Source organism: Loxodonta africana, chromosome 21, assembly GCF_030014295.1.
Source record: "Loxodonta africana isolate mLoxAfr1 chromosome 21, mLoxAfr1.hap2, whole genome shotgun sequence".
Classification (NCBI taxonomy): domain Eukaryota; kingdom Metazoa; phylum Chordata; class Mammalia; order Proboscidea; family Elephantidae; genus Loxodonta; species Loxodonta africana.
The window spans coordinates 63,664,504-63,679,971 of NC_087362.1; the positions used below are offsets into that span (position 1 = coordinate 63,664,504).

General features: G+C 39.3%; 1 protein-coding gene and 1 non-coding gene across 10 annotated transcripts in view; both read right to left on the reverse strand.

The window, feature by feature from the left end:
* The window catches only part of FTO (FTO alpha-ketoglutarate dependent dioxygenase), a 412,272-nt gene that overhangs the window by 351,843 nt on the left and 44,961 nt on the right, over positions 1–15,468 (reverse strand). The window lies entirely within an intron of this gene.
* LOC111752353 (U6 spliceosomal RNA) lies at positions 13,941–14,043 on the reverse strand. Its single transcript, XR_002787321.1, has one exon. It is a non-coding gene; the product is annotated as a U6 spliceosomal RNA (small nuclear RNA).

Genomic DNA, 15,468 nt, shown 5'->3' on the forward strand with positions numbered 1-15,468 from the left:
CTGCCTTTCTTCCCCTAACAGAATGTTAACCTCCAAGAGAGGAGGGACTTTGGTCTGTCTGTCACCATTGAATCCCCATAGTACAGCACTGGGCATATAATAGGCCTCAGTTAATATTTGCTAAATTAATATGAGGTAGCACCTGGAAATCTGGTATTCATATCATGATAAAGTATCAACAGACACAAAGCCACAATTCACTTCTCTCTCAATGTATTAGGGTCAGAGACAGAATATAAGGGCAGACAAACCTTTGATTTGCCCTTTATTGGGTGAAACAATAACACTTTGCACTTAAAAAGAGTAAATGAGATGGTCAAGAAGAGGTGAGGAAGAAATAAATTCTCAACTTGGCATAGTCTCTCTACTCCAAATGTGAGGCAAATAATAACAGTAGAACTTCAGAGGATGTGTTATCCCCAAACTACCAATATCACTTTTGCTTCTGCAAGTCAGTGAATTCAGTCTATCTTCCCCCCACTGCCTGTCCTTCTGTCCATCCACAGTCTCCCTCTCCAGGACACATATATACATACCACTTCTCACCTCTCACATGGTTGCCGCAGGCCTCAAGTGTCCTTCTTCTGGTTCACTGAGTCCCTCTCTCCCTCCACCAATCAAGAGCTTCCAAAAATCTCACCTCCCAGATAATAACTTTTTGGTTTAACTGAAGGGGAAGGGGGAAGGAGGTAATTTTTACCGAGTGCCTCCCACATGCTGGGTACTGTGCCCAACACAGACATTTTAACAAACCCAAGAAGTATATTATCATTAGCCCCATTTTTAGAGACAAGAAAACTGAGTCTTAGGTCAGTGACTTGCCACATGTCAAACAGCAAGTAGATGGCTGAGGCAGGATTGAAATCCACATCAACTGAACTCTAAAATCCCATTTCTTTCCAGGGTACCATCTTGGCAACAAAAATAATAATATAATAGTATTATTTCACTTCTGCTATTTCAATTTTGGAATTAAAACATCCTTTCACAAACAGATCCATGTCACATTTCACTGTGACATGATAATGTCTCCTTAGACTATAAGCTTGTTTGTAGGCAATGAGTTCCTACATTACAAACAGTCAACTCATTGAAAAGTTCCTTTACTTAAAATCTACAGACAAAATATTACAGTTACAAAAGAAAGTCTCACCAAAGTTTCCCTTCCAATATTACTGGTTTCACCTTACAAGTGATAGAAACTCGCCACCCTAAGTCAATGTGATCACAGGAACAAAAAACCTAGTTTAGCATAACATATATCAAACATCCAGGGAGCTCATTACGGACACCAAAGCCCCTAAAGCTAAATGATCCCCTTGAAAGGCCATCTAAGGTCAACCTGAGCTTCCTAACTGATACATGATTCAATTGTTTCTACCAAAAAAAAAAAAACCCCAAACCCACTGCCGTCAAGTCAATTTTGACTCACAGTGACCTTATAGGACAAAGAAGAACTGTTCCATAGGGTTTCCAAGGCTGCAATCTTTACAGATGCAGACTGTCACATCTTTCTCCCATGGAGCAGCTGGTGGGTTCAAACCGTCAATCTTATGGTTAGCAGCCGAACATTTTAACCACTGTGCCACGGACCTCCTTCAGTTCTTTCTACCACCCGTAAAAATCAAAAACAGAAAAGATTCAGACTGTCACATCTTTCTCCCATGGAGCAGCTGGTGGGTCCAAACCGTCAATCTTATGGTTAGCAGCCGAACATTTTAACCACTGTGCCACGGAGCTCCTTCAGTTCTTTCTACCACCCGTAAAAATCAAAAACAGAACTACTACGCTAAAATACTTCCCAAACGCAATCTGCGTTGTTTTTTTGTAGATAAATCACGAGTGAAATTAAATAAAGCACATTATTCCTTGTCAGCCTTTCTTTCATCATTAACAATAACTGTTTTTAATAATATTATGTAACACCAGGAAATGAAAAAGGTTTATCACTATAAGAAAAACTGTACATAATACTGGTCAGGAGGACAAAACCAATTGGTCTGGCATAAATTTTTTTAGCCCTTTTCTATACTGAAAGGTATGAGGAATTCTCTCATTCTCAGTTTATCTTCCAAACTTTTCCTAAGTAATCCTGACACGTCTTCCATTATGTTCATTTTCTCTGTAGATCAGTATGGAATAAATTGATCACAAGCCTATTTAAAATGACATTACATGAAAAAAATTGCATACTTTTTTTTTGAAGGTAAGAACATACTAGCCCATTCTGTTCTTTGCTATTCAAGTCTATATCCCTGTAGAAAACGAGGGCTTTTAATCATGTTACATCATGAGACGTTGATTAATATCTTACAGAAACAAGAAATCATTCTCTCTTAAGGACTGAATACAAGTTGACTCTTACTAGGGCTACCGTCTACAAAAGGAGGCTTGCTTTTGTGGTAAGATACTGCAAACAAGAAAATATCCAAATAAATACTCTTCTTTCCTTCTTTATTTTCCTTTTCTCCTCTTAATCTCTCTCTCCCTTCCCTCTCTCTCCCAATCTATCTGTCTCTCTCTGTCTCTGTCTCTTGCTTTTAAGACCACAGAGTGCTGGGTTGTACGGCATCAGGTTCAACCCAAACGATAAAAACCCACACACTCTCCTCCTCACCCTAGTATGCTCTCTGGGTGTAAATATTTCATGGCATCACCATCATTCACTCGGTGCTTATATTGTCTGATCAAGCCTCTATTTCTGTCTGTTAGAGACTCTGGAGGATAGCGTTTTTTCATGTCTGCTGCTCAGTCACATAAAGCCCCTGCTTCTCAAAGGTTCTTCAAAGTTCAATAATTTATTAAACACTGTGCTGGAGTCGGCAGCACTCACAGAAATGCATAACTACAGAATGTGTGAAGCTATTAAAGAATTTCTTTAATAAAAAAGGTGACTTTAGAGAAAATGACAGCATTGGTACTTATATGAGAGGCATATTTTGAACATGTGAAGCTATCCTGCACTAAGAGGTAAGCTTAAAATAAACAGGAGTACCTGCTTACAGGTAACTGTCATTAGGCCAACCCACTGTGAAACAGGCTATTCTACCCAAGTCTGAAATCAGAAATTAAATTCTAGATTTTCCCCTCCTCAGTATAATGACTAGTCAAATCTCCTTTTCTCCTCTTCCTAAATACAACTGAAAATTTGCAATTTCAGTAAAATACTTTTAAAGCTGTAGACCAAGGATATTGTCAACTTAACGATGCTACCCCAAAGTCTACTTGTTATACCTATTCCTTCCTACTGATCTCTCAGCAATAGGCTAAGGGGACGTTAAAATGGAATCACATATAACCTATTGTCATTGAGTCAATTTCGACTCATGGTGACCACAGAAGACAGAGGAGGTTTCCAAGGAGCAGCTAGTGGATTCGAACTGCTGACCTTTTGGTTAGTAGCCAAATGTTTAACCACTGTGCCACCAGAGTTCTACCAAAATCACATGTGACACATATAAAAACAAAGTAAGAGAACGTGAGTAGTGTACTTTTCATCAGAAAGTTATTTACTCAACTCAGATTCATCAGGAGCCATAAGGAAAACATGAGCAGACTAGGACATCACCCTATGCTCCTGGAGGCTACAAAATCCGGTTGGGTAATTGAAGCGTACTCCAAATGCTCAGAATAAGACCAAATACAGTACAGAATTTACTGCTAAACTGAGCAGGTGTCTTCGAGTGCCACACTGTTTTACGGAAGGCAAAAACAAACCAACCTGACCTGTAGGAGACGAAGACTGTAAGAAGGAGAAAACTACTTTCTATATATTAAATCTTGTTTTCTTATGTTAATTTGATTTTCAAATAAACCTTAGAAAAAGAAACTCTGATATCCAAATTAATGATTAACACAACTAATTAACTTCCATTTAAACATGGCAGATTCAAAACATGCACTTAGCCCCTTCCCAAAACCTCAATGAAATGGACGTAAAAAAAAAAATTTTTTTTTTTTATATCTGAATCTTCGAGGAAAAAGAGAATGGGAGAGAAGATGACAGCAGATAAGAGATGTCAACCACATTTTAGAAGATGAAAAGGGGTGAGTAGTAACTAATGTTAAATAAAGAACAGAAAAGCCTAACTGGCAGTGCAGAGGTTGAGGGAGAAGAGGGGTGGCCAATGAGAAGTGCCACTATCTCCAGAAAGGCTCAGGAATTACAAGAACCAGGTACTTCTGAGGACAGGTATGTTTCAGAGGTAGGGCTGAATACAAGAAGACTGCTTGGAAGTCTACAAGGAGAGGTTAGAGCCCAGATCCTCTCAGTCTCAATAGCCAACCAACTGCCACATCTCTGACCAAGCAAAAGATGGGATTACTGGCTGGAATGGTTGGATCAGGAGTCCCAGCACCCTAGAGTACCCAGCCCAGCTGAGGGCAGGAATGAGATGTTGCTTGTCAGCTCTTAGGACCTTCTCTTTTTCAGTGGGCTCATTTTTCATCCCTTGTGCTGGGCACTCGCTGGGTACTTTTGATCTGGAAACTCATGTCCTTTACTTCAAGTAAATTATCTTCTTTATTTATTTGATAATTTCTTTCCTGCTGATATTTTGGTTCTCATTCTAGAACTTCTAGAATTAGATACTAAACCATTTGGACTGATCCTTTAATTTCGTATCTTTTTTCTCTTATTTTCCATTGCTTTTTTTTAGCCTTTTTTGTTCTACTTTCTGAGAAAATGTCTTCAACTTTATTTTCTAATCCTTCTACTGAAATTTTTATGTCTGCTATCATACTTTTAATCTACTCTTTCTTGCTCTCTAAATGTTCCTCTTTTTTAATGTTTTACAATAGAAAATCAGAAGCACAAATTCAGAGAGAATTGTATAATTATAAATCCCCATGTACACATTATACAAGCTTCAATAATCATCAATATTTTGCCAATCTTATTTCATCTATCTCCCCACCCTACCTTTTTTCCTGGGTTATTTCAAAGTAAACCTCAGATATCACAATATTTCAGTGGTAATTCTTTAGTATGTAACTCTAATACACAAGGACATTTTTTTAATATACATTATCACAATTAACAAAATTAACATGTTCCTTTTTGTCAGCATCTTGTTTTCGTTTCATGTATGTAGCATCTACTCTTGTCTACGACTATTGATTAAAACTTGTTTACTTTGAAGTTTTGAACTTGTCTTCTGCTCCCCACACTGCCTTGTTCCCCTGGGTTCCTTTTCTTCTGTTTGGTTGTTTTGTATTCTGTCACTCCTTTGAAGGCCTTCCTCCAATGTCTGATGATCCCTGCCTATCCATAATTCTGAGTGAGGCAATACAAACGTGATTGGCAGCTGTATGTGCAAACGATGAGTTTTTCAACTGGTGGGTCTTGCTACAGGGTAACAGGATAGAAATCTGGCCTTTTCTTTAGATATTCCCAAATGCCAGCCTGTATATTTTTCTCTGGGCTTCTCAGCTTTCCTGAAGAGGAATCCTCATGTCTCTTTCTCTGGTCACAATGTTTATGCAACATCCCTAAATAACAGAGGTCACAAAAGGCGTGCCCTCAGCTGTTTCCAGCCTGTAGATATGGTATATTTGGACCATAGAGGTTTTAAATTTCAATTAGTAAATTGCTCTTTAAAACCAAGAGCTTTCAAATAAAAACCCACATTTTCAGCTTCTTTTGAAAAACCAGAATATCTGCACACACTGGACCCACATCTCACATAGAAGCCGAGTAACAACTGGGTCCCTTTAGACAGTACATATACTTCTTATTTGGCCACTGGCACCACGAGTCTCTGTTGTCTCCTCTAAACTGAGACAGAGCTTCGCCTTTCATTAAGCACCTTATACCTATCTGGCCCCTGCGGCAGGCAGACTTTGAGACTTCTGCTGTATAATGAGATGTAACTACTTAAAAAGAAAATACATTTGCAAAATATACTTTGATTTGTTTTATGTTTGCTACCCTGGAAAAAGACTGAAAAATCTGGATGAGACAAAACACATCCTAGCACTCTGCAACAGGAGACAAGTGTGTATTTCACCTCCCAAACAATAAACAGAACTCTAACACCTGGGCACCCTCATCACAACCAGCTCTTCTCAAAAGGCTATATGCCAAAAACCCAGGTTTCAGCTATATAAGATGTCACAAGGGAGAAAGAAAGAGAGATAGAGAGAGAAAGGAATTGAGATTTGTTCTCGTAAAAAGACCAGACTTAATGGTCTAAGACTAGAAGGATCCCAGAGGTCATGGACCCCAGACCTTCTGTTGGCCCAAAACTGGAACCATTCCCAAAGCCAACTCTTCAGACAGCGATTAGACTGGACTATGGAACAGGAAATGATACAGGTGAGGAGTGAGCTTCTTGGCTCAAGTAGACACATGAGACTATGTGGGTAGCTCCTGTCCTGGGGGGGGCGGAGATGAGAATGCAGAGCGGGACAGAAGCTAGCTGAATGGACAGAGGGAATACAGGGTGGAGAGGGGGAGTGTGCTATCTCATTACGGGGAGCACAACTAGGAGTAAATAGCAAGGTGTACACAAATTTTTGTATGAGAGACTGACTTGATTTGTAAACTTTCACTTGAGAAACAATCAAAAAAAAAAAAAAGAAATTGAGATTTGTTCTTTGCATTCCTATAGGGAAAGAAAATTCCCAAGGACCCTATTTTTCCATCAAAGGGCAGTCCAATCGTAACACTTTACAGGGGGTGCAGATGGATCAAGTTCTGAAACCAGAGACTTAGAAAAGCCCCAAAGGCTCTTTTCTTAGATAATATACTTGGATGTATATGTGTGTGGGGGTGTGTGTGTGTGTGTATACACACACACACACACAGTAATGATTGGCAAATGCCTAGGGGAAATTTCTGGAAGTTTCTAAAGGCAGTTTAGACATGTCCAAATGATCTTTTAAAACAGAAAATGATCAGCCACTGAAAATATCCAGTGACATCACTTTTTTTTACTAGTTGAAAACACAGACTTTACTCAGCTTTAGACTTAAAAGTCATCTCTGTGACTCCTGGCTGTATACTTATTAGCTAAAAACAACAATGCTACAAAACTTGCTTTCAGATTAACAGCCCTGTCATTTATCCTTTAAGTGTTTATCTCCTTTGGTCACAATTTTATTATGGTTAAACAGCAACTAGTGTGTGACCAAAAGCACTCAAACACTCAGAGCACACAATGAGCACACTGTGCTGGTTTCCAGCTGAATGGGCTTTCACGAGTGTGAACAAAAGACAAGATCCTGCTATTCTTCAAATTAAAAGGCAAGAAACAGCAAGGAAAAACACTGCCCAGAAAACCTTCACTTTACAAATGATAATGAAGACAGGGAGCCAAAGGTTTGCTTTCCTCTTTCGAAAGTTTTAAAAATTATGGAAAAATGTCAGTAAGAAGTACACAAGAACAAGGGATATTTTTGATAAATGCTGTAACATAAACAATCTTGCAACAACCAAAAAACATTAAAGTGTGGTTACATATGTAGCTATATGTGCATGTATGTGTACAGATAGGTACATGTGTGTATACATGTGTGCATGTATAGGTGTACCTATATGCATATGTACATAAATGTATGTGTATACATGCATATATATTTATATATATAATAAAGCACACAAGGGGCTCAGATATGGATACTTCTTAGACATAACCAAACACCTCGCAGGAGTGGTTTACTGAGTTTGAAGGCTTAGGACCATAGTCTCATGAAACAATTGGTCAATTGGCATAATAAAGTTCATAAAGTCTGTGTTCTACATCCTAATATGGCGAGTAGTGTCCGGCATCTTAAAAGCTTGCGAGCGGCCATCTAAGATACAACTGTTGGTCTCTACTCATTCAGAGCAAAGGAGAAAGAAGGAAACCAAAGACTCAGAGAAGAAACTAGTCTATAGAACTACTAGCCTACACAAACCATGGCCTCATCTACCCTGAAACAAGAAGAACTAGATGGTGCCCAGCTACCACTACCAACTATTCTGATCAGGGCCACAATAGGTAGATCCTGATATAATGGAAGAAAAAATGTAGAAGAGAACTCAAGTTCTTAAAAAGTCGAGACTTACTGGACCGATTAAGACTAGAGGACCCTCAAGACTATTGCCCTGAGACACCCTTTAAACGTTGAACTGGAACTACTCCCAGAGGTCACCTTTCAGCTAAGTAATGGAATGGCTCATAAAATAAAGAATATCATCCATGAATACTGTGCTTCTTTAAAAAATCAGATAATTTTTTAATTAGATATGAGAGCAAACAGACAATATTTATGCTAAAGCAAAGATGACAAGGTAAGGGGCAGGGCAACTACATTACTAGAAACAGAAATAATGAGAATGCTGATGTACTGTAAAAAATGTAACCAATGTCACTGAACAATTTGTATACAAACTGTTAAATGGGAACCTAATTTGCAATGTAAACTTTCATTGAAGACACAATGAAATATTATTTTAAAGAAAGAAAGCAATATGGCCCTGCTGACGTCTTGATTTTAGGTCAGTGAGACTCATATAAAGCTCCTAACCTACCCAAAAAAAAAAAAATCATGAAAAAGAATTGCACATCTCAGCAATTCTTTTAAAGGGTTGTGTTAATAATTTGCAATCCACCATAGATAATATAAGGAGCCCTGGTGGCACAGTCATTAAAGAACTCGCTAACTGAAAGGTCGGTGGTTTGGACCCACCAGCCACTCCACAGGAAAAAGATGTGGCAGTGTGCTTCCATAAAGATTTACAGCCTTGGAAACACTACAGGGCGGAATAAACTCGACGGCAATGGGTATAGATAATACAGTGCATATTATCCAACACAGATATTATTAGGAGAAAGGCTGCCGCATGCGAACATTCTAACCAGTAAGAATGTTCAAGAAAAATATAAACAGCAGTAACATGCAAGGAGTCTGACATCACTGAATAAAGATTTGACATTTTAAACCCGAACTCTAAAAAAGCTCCCAAAGGCTTTAAGGAGACAGATGAAGGTGAATCCTTAAGAATCTCATAATCTAAGAAAAGATTATTGCCACCAACACTGGAAGGCGGTGAGGGCTCCCTGACCTAACTCTTGCAGAAGGCCATTAAGGCCAGTCCTAATTATCATTTTCATAATGAGTTATTTTCTTGTTCAGTGTCCTCACTAATCTGTCTCTCATATGTCTCTCATACTAATATATGTCTCATATCTTTAGCGCCTAAATAAATTAGCACATTGCCTTTTTTGTGAGTTGTTTTAATTTGTACGAGTTGAAAGAAGGGTGAAGAACCTTGTTTCAATTTTGATGTTAATATTTAAAATGGGAGAAGGAAATCTAAGCACTTGGAATTCATTTTCCTCTTCTGCAGTGTGTGGAAATGGTGTGTTGTCTAGGATTAGGTTCAGCTGCAAGTGACAGAAAATCCAAAATAAAAGTGGCTGAACCAGGCTGGTATGGTGGCTCTTACGACTCTCAAGTCCTGAGAGACTCAGGCCCCTTCCAGTTTATGCCTTTCCTACCTCTAAGATTTGGCCTTCATGACTGAGACTAGAAGGACTCCAGAAGTCATGGTCCCCAGACGTTCTGTTAGCCCAAGACTGGAACCATTCCCAAAACCGACTCTTCAGACAGGAATTGGACTCGATTATAAGACAGAAAATGATACTGGTGAGGAGTGAGCTTCTTGGCTCAAGTAGACACATGAGACTATGTGGGTAGCTCCCGTCTGGAGGCGAGATGAGAAGGCAAAGGGGGACAGAAGCTGGCTGAAGGGACACAGGGAACACAAGGTGCAGAGAAGAAGTATGCTGTCTGATCAAGGGGAGAGCAACTAGGAGTACATAGCAAGGTATATACAAATTTTTGTATGAGAGACTGACTTGATTTGTAAACTTTCACTTAAAACACGATAAAAAATTTTTAAAAAAACTAAATTAAAAAAAAAAAAGATTTGGCCTTCACCTTCAAGATCCAAAAGTAGCATTTATATTTCAAACAATAAGATAAAAGGAAGAGCCTGAAAAGAAGAAAAAGGTCTAAGGGCACATAGTAACTTTCTCTTAGGAACCATCCCAGAAACTATCATGGGATACATCCTCCTAGTCACATAGCCACACCTAGCTGCAAGGGAGGCTGAGAAAGGCAGCTATATGACCTGAAAAGTCCCTGATAGAAGGAAGCAAGAAAAGATTTAGGAGTTAATGCATAGTCTCTACCACAAGATTTCCAAGTTTTATAACAGTAGAAGTAGTTGATAATTTCAGTGAAAAAATTCCTCTTCAGAGTAAGAAACCTGCAATTGCTCTAAGTAGAAGACCAAGACCCAGTGCTGTCGAATCGATTCCAATTCATAGCGACCCTGTAAGACAGAGTAGAACTGTCCCATAGAGTTTCCAAGGAGCGCCTGGCGGATTCGAACTGCCAACCCTTTGGTTAGCAGCCGTAGCACTTAACCACTATGCCACCACGGTTTCCCCGAGTAGAAGAGCCACTGAAATCTATGGACTTGACAACAGAGCCCTTGAACTACTCCCTACAATTCCTCAAGTACACCTCCATGATCTGGATCAGATAGCTGAATGTTCTCATGTTCTTTCTTCCTGAGAAGTGAGTGTCCTATTCCTGTGACTCCTGCAGACCTGGAGGGACTCTCCTCTGGGTCGTGTCAATTGTCCAAGTTCCTCAGCCTGCAGCCCAATCACCTCTCGTCATTAAGAAAGAGAGGCCTTTCATATCCAAGGGGCAAATCTCATATAAGTGACATTTGGCTGATACCCAAAGGTGACAAGGATGAGAGCAGGATAAATAAAGAATAATGTAGAAGCCAGTTGGGGCAGCCTTTCATTATAGCCCCTTCAAGAGCTATTAATCTTGGTCATAGTCAGTCAGCTAAAAATAATTACTTCTTCTAACAGATGTTATACACACAACCAGCAATTGTAACAGGTCAGCCCTTTCACCTAGGAAAGACATGGCTTCTGGCTTGCCTATAGCCATCTGAAATAATGTTTGTACCGTTGTTCTAGCCCACGTTCCTTTTCAGTCCTGTGTTGTGTGCCTTTACCTAACATTAATGTGAAAAGGAAGAGTCATACCAGCAATAATGTCATATTCTCAGTAAGTTGTTGTAGAGTTCTCTGAAAGAATATTTAAAAGCTATTAGAAATAAATTAAAAGGTTTGTTATTTCCTCTGACTATAATGATGGTAAGCAAAATTTTAAATATTTCAGCACTATTTTTTTTTCCAAAGTACTTCATCGCTGAGGTATTTTAATAGACTACCTAGCTACGTATCACTCAGTTCCTAATTCACCATTAATTTATAGAATCCACTTAAATTCAAAGAATCTTTGAGCTTTTAAGTCAGGTTAGTTTATGGAAAAAACTCTAGACCTAGAATTCTAAATTACAGGCTCAGCTCTGTAATTAAGTATCTGTGTAAGCTTCAGGAAGACACCAGACTCTGTGGACCTCAGAGTGCGTCAAGTGTACTACGGAAAGGTTTGACTCCAAAACGTCACGTGGTCCTTGACAGCTTTAACAGCACAAATGGATGGGCTCGTGTCAACAAGAGTGGTAACAGCAATAATCATAAACCACCTAAACTCACACATTTCATAAATAGGGGCCTGGTTGAGGGACAGATTATAAAAGGATTCACAGCGGGGTTTACTTAGGATACGGACACCCCTAAACCCAATCCTCTGACTTTACGTGCAAGATATAAAAATTAAACGAAGACCTGAGTTGCAGAAAGCAAGGTGCCCTGTAATGCAAATGGAGAAGCTGCCGCAGGAGCAGCTCCTGGCTGTGGGTCAGTAGGGAGCAGGCAGCAGGAACATGAAGAAAGTGGAATACCTTTAAATGAAAACACAGCCCCTGTGAGCAGTCAGATCTCCTGCAGCTGGAAAGAGAGCATGGAAATCCTGGCTTCAAGTGTGACAGCAGGAAGCACGGGATATAGGGAGCCAGGGAGCTGTTTCTACAACCCTACACTTCCCAGCTATGGAAATTGTGGGATTTAGGCCCATGAGCTCTCTTCCAAAGAGACATCTAAAGTACAGTAGTAGGCACTGTGTCAAATACTGGGAACACAATCACTCTGAAGGTGGCAGTCTTACCGAGTAAACACACCTGCGGGCTGAAGGCTTTAAAATAATTAGGAAAGACACAAATCAACAGTGACACCAAATACTAAAAAACAGGAGTTACAGTCAAATTATGGGTCCTTCTGGAACCAAGACAAATTACAGGAAATACTGTGTAAGTTACAAGAGAAGAACTGTTTCAGCGAGATCAACAACAAAAAAGTCCAAGTTCCTAGAGGGGCAGCTAGAAATCTCATATTTTCATACTTTACTCATTCTTATCAAGTTTGATCAAATAAGTGCCCACATTTTTCCCTGGTTTAAAAGGAAAAAAAACAAAAGATCTCGATGAAGGATTCTGAGAAACAGGGTCACATTTGACTATGTGGATTTTACTTGAATGCTCTTTGTACCTTAGGGGCTTGGGTTTACTTTTATTCTAACCGTAAACTTCATTTATCAATTCACAGAAGGCATTCAAATACTTGTGGGCAGTCCAACACTATCCCTGGCAAGCCACATTTCTGCTCTGCAGACACACCACTACCACACCGCTGGGTTAGAAGACAGTGTTAAAATAACCGCGGAATCACAGAATGGCTGCATCATTAGTGGCTGGGGGTGGGGGGAGTGGATGAGTCCTACAACAAATTGCTCCACGCTGATCAAAAAGGGGTATCAACAAACAGATGCAACATTGTTTGCTGAGCTGCAGTTCAGAAATAAACTTTAAAAAAAAATTAATATTTAAATATTAACTACCCTCTTGAATTAAGATTCCTGAAAACAAAACTGATTCATATTTAAATCCCTTTTGATCCAGCTACTCCATACATGAATGTATAGATATACCGGAAACCCTGGCGGCGTAGTAGTTAAGTGCTACAGCTGCTAATCAAGAGGTCGCAGTTTGAATCCGCCAGGTGCTCCTTGGAAAATCTATGGGGCAGTTCTACTCTGACCTATAGGGTCGCTATGAGTTGGAATTGACTTGACGGCAGTGGGTTTTGGGGATAGATATACCACATTGTCCTTATTCATTCATCAGTTGATGGACATTTGGGTTGTTTCTACTTTTTGGCTATTATGAATAATGGTGATATGAACACACAAAAAAAAGTGTACCAAAAAAAGGCTGACTCTCTCTCATTGCCTGACTCACATTTTCCCTCCCACAGAGGTAACTACTGTTAAATATTTCCAGAGATAAACTACCTATATACATAAATACTAATACAAGTATTCTCGCTCCTTGTTTTTTTGACTTAAATACCTTGCAGACTGGCTCATATTGGTACATGATGTCAGGCTACAAGTCTCAATTTATTTAACATGTCTCCTACCAATGGACATTTAGGTTGTTCCTTATGTTTTGCCACTATTAATAACGCCGCGATGAATATTCTGCACATGTGTCTTTGTGCACATGTCCGCACATAAATGGAATAAATTTATGTAAGTAGAGAAGTCAGGTCAAAGGGGATTTGAATGTAAATCAATTTTGTTTTCAGGAGCTCTTAATTCAAGAACGGAAAATAGAAGAGATTCAAATGCTCACTGCTGCTTGAATAAGAGGGTGTATAATCAGCAACATTGCTAGAAAACAGGCAACCCATTGCATAATTACTGCTTTTTATTATTGTACTTTAGATGAACATTTACAGAACAAATTAGCTTCTCATTAAACGATTAGTACACACGTTGTTTTGTGACACTGGTTACCAGCCCCATGACATGTCAACACTCCCCCTTCTCAACCTTGGGTTCCCAATTACCAACTTTCCTGTCCCCTCCTGCCTTCTAGTCCTTGCCCCTGGGTTGTTGTGCTTCTTTAGTCTTGTTTTGTTTTATGGACCTGTCTAATCTTCGGCTGAAGGGTGAACCTCAAAAATATGGAATGCTTCATGAATTTGTGTGTCATCCTTGCACAGGGGCCATGCTAATCTTCTCTGTATCCAGTTTTAGTATATGTGCTGCTGAAACGAGCACTGCATAATTATTTCTGTTAATATCTTTGAAATTCAATTCACATACCGTAAAATTCACCCACTCAACAGTACACAATTCAATGGTTTTTAGTACATTCAGAATGTGCAACCATCACCACAATCTAAGTTTAGAATCTTTTCATCATCCCAAGAGAAACTCCGTATCCATTGGTCATCACTCCTTATTCTCACCTGTCCTGGTTATCTAGTGCTATAACAGAAATACAAGTGGATGCCTTTACCAAACAGAAATTTATTCTCTCACAGTTTAGAAGACTGGAAGTGCAAATTCACAGTGTCGGCTGCACGGGAAGGCTTTCTCCCTCTGTTGGTTCTGGGGGAAGGTCCTTGTCATCAATCTTCCCCTGGTCTAGAAGCTTCAAAGCTCAGGGACCCCAGGTCCAAAGGACGTGCTCCCCTCCTGGTTCTTCATTCTCCGAGGTAGGAGGTACCTATGTCTCTCTGCTCGCTTCTCTCTTTTATATCTCAAAAGAGACTGACTCAAGGTACAACCTACTCCTGTAGATTCAGTCTTGCCTCATTAACATAACGGCCTCTAGTCCTGCCTCATTAATATCATAGAGGTTAGGATTTACAACACGTAGGATTACCTGATCACAAACTGGAGGACAACCATACAATACTGGAAATCATGGCCTAGCCAAGTTGACACATTTTGGGGGGACACAATTCAATCCATAACACCACCCTACCCTACTTCCAGCCTTATGCAGTCAATTTATATATATATATATATATATATATATATATATATAAAACACCTTTGGGTTCCCATTCTCAAGGAACTCAGACTCTATTGAGTATGATACTTGTCGACAATAGTGTGTAGAGATTTTGAGGGTATAAACCAGGGGTTAGCAAACTTTCTGTAAAGGTCCAGATAGCCAATATTTTAGGTTTCGTGGGCCACATACAGTTCCTATAGAATATTCTTGTTCTTTTTTGTTTGTTTGTTTTTAACAATCTTTTAAAAATGTAAAAACCATTCTAGCTCAAGGGCCATACAAAAACAGGCCACCGCAATTGAATTTGTCAATCTCTGGAATAAACTATAATCAAAGAGAAAAATTATAGGTTCAAAATCTTACCACCTAAACATGCCAGACGCAATTTAAAATTCATTAAGATGAGTCACACCAGCCATTAACTCAACTCTGGCCCTTCTTACTAATTATTCTCTCATTTCCACAACTCTGTTAGTATCAGTGCTATTTCTCCCACAGGTCCCTTGGTAATTAATGAAGCACAATTTTCTTCTGCCCCTATATTGGGTCTACCCTTCAGTTCCCAATTAAAACTACATTCTGGAAGGTAGCTGAAATCCTGTTGAATAACAGATCCTAGATAACACAAACACAACTTTTCCTTCGCTAAACCAAAACCAAATCCGTTGCTGTCGAGTCAA